The sequence below is a fragment of the Agrilus planipennis genome, unplaced genomic scaffold, assembly GCF_000699045.2.
Source record: "Agrilus planipennis isolate EAB-ADULT unplaced genomic scaffold, Apla_2.0 scaffold98, whole genome shotgun sequence".
Lineage (NCBI taxonomy): Eukaryota > Metazoa > Arthropoda > Insecta > Coleoptera > Buprestidae > Agrilus > Agrilus planipennis.
The window spans coordinates 142,346-147,919 of NW_020438866.1; the positions used below are offsets into that span (position 1 = coordinate 142,346).

At 32.8% G+C, this 5,574-nt stretch overlaps 2 long non-coding RNA genes across 2 annotated transcripts in view; one reads left to right on the forward strand and one right to left on the reverse strand.

Annotated features, from left to right (window-relative positions):
• LOC112904804 overlaps positions 1–2,618 on the forward strand; it is a 7,346-nt gene extending 4,728 nt beyond the window's left edge. Inside the window, exons 3-4 of the long non-coding RNA XR_003231378.1 lie at positions 1,393–1,480; positions 2,443–2,618. This is a non-coding gene — a long non-coding RNA (uncharacterized LOC112904804). The remainder of the gene's footprint in view (positions 1–1,392; positions 1,481–2,442) is intronic.
• A 2,542-nt stretch (positions 2,619–5,160) lies between these two features.
• The window catches only part of LOC108737006, an 88,474-nt gene continuing 88,060 nt past the window's right edge, over positions 5,161–5,574 (reverse strand). Inside the window, exon 8 of the long non-coding RNA XR_003231376.1 lies at positions 5,161–5,310. This is a non-coding gene — a long non-coding RNA (uncharacterized LOC108737006). The remainder of the gene's footprint in view (positions 5,311–5,574) is intronic.

A 5,574-nucleotide genomic window follows, 5' to 3' on the forward strand; every position in this document is an offset into this window, starting at 1 on the left:
TTTTTAATTATATTAAAAATTCTAAACAATTGAGGGGCTAATACAAACTTATTAAATTTATTATTAAAAATCAAAACTGAAGAACAAAAATAAAATTGATAATTAAAACAATATTTAAAAAGCTTTTGTTAAATTAATAAAATTCCTACAAATATGAAAAGAAGGAAACAATTTAAAGACAATTTTGTTTTATTTCTTTCAATGTTTAGGATCAAACTTGTACATTTTTATAGTATAACTTAATTCTTCTTTTATTTTCTTCACTCACTAACAACTTTACTAAAAAGTATTTAAATTTTCATCTTAATTTCTTAATATATATTTATTCTTTTGTTACAGTTTGACTTCACCATCATATGGAGCTGCTGCAGCGGAACCTCTTTCACCATCCATGACGGGACCCTGGACTTCTAATCGGGGGTGTCGGTCGGGAGTGTTCCGGAGCGTCCAGATTCGAATCTGGAGGTCTCCAATACACGGGATTTCGGAATTTCCGAGATCCTGGGTCTTGGAAACTTCTGAATACGAATCTCGAGGCTTCCAAAACAATGGATCTTCGAGATCCATTGTTTTGAAAGACCTCGCGATTTGTATTTCAGAATTTCCAAAAACTCAGGATCTCGGGACTTTCGAATTTCGTGGCTTGGAGACTCCTGGTTCGAATTTGGGCGCTCCAGTCGACCGGGTCTTGACCCGGACGGTCTTCGAATAACAAAAACCTTCCGCGCTAAACCTGGTAGACGTGAAAAATTTTTTTTGTCTTTAAATAAAACACATATATAAGGTTCACTCTTGTTTTATTTGTTCCCTCTCCCCCTGGTGCCCCCCGGATCCCCCCTGGTGCCCCCCGGTTTCCCCCTAGTGCCCCTTTTACCCTCTTCACACTGTAGCAATTAGTACTGTTTTACTTTTAGGGTTGTTCTATTTCTGATTTTCTTACTGCTGCTTCTGGTTGCATTACATTTCAATTAATAAATTAAAAATTAAGGGAGATCTAAGAAAACATTCTCTACTTTTCTTCTTATAATTGTTTTACTGTTTTATCTGTAGCAATTAGTCCTGTAGTTTTGTTTAAATTTTTGTTGTAGTTGCTTATGGTTACATTAAAATTCAATTAACAGATTACGAATTAAGGGACCCAAAAAAGCATTTTCTGGTTTTCATTGGTCATCATAATTTTACTTTTTGTGAGATCAAACCTGCATACAATGTTGGATCTTTTTTATTTTTCAGGGTTATTTATTTAATTCTGTTATTGTGTTTTTCATTGTAATCTGAGCCTGGGAATTAAGAATTAACAAATTAAAATTGCTATGAAAGTACAAACTAAAGCAAATTGTGACGAATAGCTAATTGGCGTTCTCTATTTAATTTGAAAATTGTTTGTTGCAGCTGCTTTTGGTTTTTCTTTTGGAGTCTTGGATATTCGATGAAGCAGCTTTCCTGGAAGTGAAAGGGTGAATCGATTGGGGCCCCAACGGTGAGTAGGTTTATGTTTTTCATATTATATTTTTAAGTAATTCTGATCTACTTTCATAAAATTTTATTATTCACTTTATGTATTTCGAAACGATCTAATTTGAATAAAAAAATTTTGTGGAAGTTTTTAATATATAACTATTTCTTTTTATTTCTTAGATATTTACAGTTATTGAAACAAACATATATTTTTTCTTTCAACATAGTTATTGTTTAAAATAACTTTTTTTGCCAATTGTAGCAATTCTTGAACATTTTATTTTGTCAATCTCTTTTATAGTTTATAACAATTATCTGTTTGTATTTCGTAAAGAATTTTAAATTAATGTAATCAAACTTAGGTATTTGTTGAAACNCACTTTATGTATTTCGAAACGATCTAATTTGAATAAAAAAATTTTGTGGAAGTTTTTAATATATAACTATTTCTTTTTATTTCTTAGATATTTACAGTTATTGAAACAAACATATATTTTTTCTTTCAACATAGTTATTGTTTAAAATAACTTTTTTTGCCAATTGTAGCAATTCTTGAACATTTTATTTTGTCAATCTCTTTTATAGTTTATAACAATTATCTGTTTGTATTTCGTAAAGAATTTTAAATTAATGTAATCAAACTTAGGTATTTTTGTACTTTGAGGTAATTTTTTTTAATTTCGTAATTTCATAATTTTATAGTCATTTCTTTTAATTTCTTACGCATTTAAGTTTATAGAGTTAACTTATTAGAGAGTGTTCTTAATTAATGATTGTTCTTCAGCATGCAACCTAATCTCTTTTTATTTATGTTAATTAATTATATTTACTTTTTTATTTCTTTCAATGTTTAGGATCAAACTTGTACATTTTTATAGTATAACTTAATTCTTCTTTTATTTTCTTCACTCACTAACAACTTTACTAAAAAGTATTTAAATTTTCATCTTAATTTCTTAATATATATTTATTCTTTTGTTACAGTTTGACTTCACCATCATATGGAGCTGCTGCAGCGGAACCTCTTTCACCATCCATGACGGGACCCTGGACTTCTAATCGGGGGTGTCGGTCGGGAGTGTTCCGGAGCGTCCAGATTCGAATCTGGAGGTCTCCAATACACGGGATTTCGGAATTTCCGAGATCCTGGGTCTTGGAAACTTCTGAATACGAATCTCGAGGCTTCCAAAACAATGGATCTTCGAGATCCATTGTTTTGAAAGACCTCGCGATTTGTATTTCAGAATTTCCAAAAACTCAGGATCTCGGGACTTTCGAATTTCGTGGCTTGGAGACTCCTGGTTCGAATTTGGGCGCTCCAGTCGACCGGGTCTTGACCCGGACGGTCTTCGAATAACAAAAACCTTCCGCGCTAAACCTGGTAGACGTGAAAAATTTTTTTTGTCTTTAAATAAAACACATATATAAGGTTCACTCTTGTTTTATTTGTTCCCTCTCCCCCTGGTGCCCCCCGGATCCCCCCTGGTGCCCCCCGGTTTCCCCCTAGTGCCCCATTCACACTCATTCGCGCCCTCATTCACACCCTCGCTGATAATGGGAGAGAATGAGAATGCATGGGGGTAAACAGGAGTGTGTTACCGTTTACCTCCATGCATTCTATTCTCTCCCATTATCATTCTCACTCTCATTCATCCATGCACACGAAGATACAAGCGTACGTACACCCCAATCATGTTCTGGCCCTTGCATACACTCACATCCCTTACATATACTCTCCATCGTACCGAGAGAGAACAGGAAAGCATGGGGTAAACAGGAAGTTGTTGCTGTTTACCGCATACATTCCTATTCTCTCTTAATAACACACACACACGCACATATATGCGTACGTACATCCCAACTGTGCTCTCGCCCTTCCATTCATTCTCACCCCTTATATGTACTCTCCCTTGCACTCAGAGAGAATGGGAATGCATAGGGTGAACAGATGTGCGTTACTGTTTACCCTTATGCATTCCATTCTCTCCCATTAACATTCTCCTTCCTTTTCATCCACACACACACACACACACACACAAATACAAACCCCTTAAATATAATCTCCTTTGAGAAAATAGGAACGCATGAAGTGAACAGGAGGATGTCACTTTTTACCCCATGCATCCCTATGCTCTCTCAATACCATTCTATCTCTCTTTCATCCACGTACTCGCACATACATATGTACTTGCACCCTAATTATACCCTCACGCTTCCACACAATCATACCCTTTACATATACATACACTTTCCCTCATGATGAAAGAGAATGGATATGCATGGATTGAACAAGAGTGTTGCTATTCACCCCTATGTATTTCTATTCCCTTTCATTACATGACACTGCTTCACCCTCTACCTCTCCCTCTCACATATAAACATTTGCACAAATTCCTAATTCCTTTCATATGCACCCCTACAGTCTCACTTTCATACATACATGCCCTCAATCATATGGCCTTTTGTCATCATGTATTCCTACATTAATAATTATCTCTTTCTCTATCATTCAGAAACATCCCCATTCTCTTAGTCTCACTCTCACCCCATAATAAATTCCCTTTTCCCCTGTTATTATTACAGTAATATTTACAATAACATCTGGATAATAAATACACAAATAACTGCTAAATATTCAAATAAGTTAAACCTAACGTAAGATATAAATAAATATCAGAAACTTAATGTATGATTACAACAATATTCAACTAAATTTTACCTATTGAACTATAAAATAATTAACTTTTAAATTTCTGCAGTACATTTCTAAATATTTGATTAACGAATATGCACATATATCATCTTAATAACACCAACAAATTACTTCATAAATATTAATAACAATATATACGTTCAAGTTTTAAAAGTGGGTTCGCTGAATTTATTTAAAAATTTTAATTTCATCATTTCAAAAGTTGAAAGAANTTCCTACAAATATGAAAAGAAGGAAACAATTTAAAGACAATTTTGTTCAATAAACCCACTTTTGTTGTTTACATATTTTTAGAAATAATAACAAATAGTATCCGCCGACATGGAACATGAGGTACCAAGGTGGCCCATTTCCTCTCCTGGTGTGGGTAGTAGATATGATTCTGACATGGAGGCACTTCAAGAATAGTCCAACCAATTTTGAATCTAAAGAACCAAAACAACAATTTTCATTAACAGCATGTATACATTAGTGGCGGGTTGAAAACCGGACATAGGGATATAAAAAATAAAGTCCTTGATATAGAAGTCCAATATATATAATTTAAAGTTTTGTGGGTATTATTACGCTTTGTTCAAAAAATTTTGAAAGATTTTAGAGAAGTAAGTGGAATCTTGAGACAATAGTTGAAAAGGTTTATCAAATTATGCCTTTTTATTTGTATAACATAAAAAGAAAAAAGCCGATAAATAAATGTGTAATTTCTATGTTCGTAGAACATTTTGCCTTACCTGTGTTAGATCTCCCCATGTCTTGTTTGCAACCTTAAATCTCCTTAAATATCCACTAATAGATGATCCACTCCTGACCATCGTATATGAATATCTGAAACTGAAATACCATATTCAGGCTTAGGTTCAAATGAAAGACCAACATTTGAAACAGAAGAACGCTCTCCATATGTTAAAAAAGTTTTTTAAATTAGTTAGTACAACATTAATTGTAATTATTTCTATCTAAACAAGTAATTATCAAAAATATTNAAAATATAGATCATTTCGCTCATTTTTCCCAGAATAAATTATTTTATCGTTCCTTCAAAAGGATGTGATGCTTTCAAATTTCCGCATTTTAAGGACTAAATCTTGGTACCATGACATAAACAAACGTTAGCTAAGAATTTTACACCACGAATGAAACTGTGAACAAGGAAATTAATTAGTCATACATACTGCCAACTCGACCTGTTTAAGTTGCTATTTCTCTAGTTACGAAATTTGTTACTAATATGAAAATTTCGGCATAATTGTCGTAAATATAAAGAAATACCTATATAGCAATTAAAAAGTAAAAAGAAGTTAACCTTAAGTGTATGTGTATAGAAAAAAAGGAAAATTAATTGTCATCCACAGTTTAAAATTTATTTAATTATTTATATATATAGTTAAAATTATTTACAAATA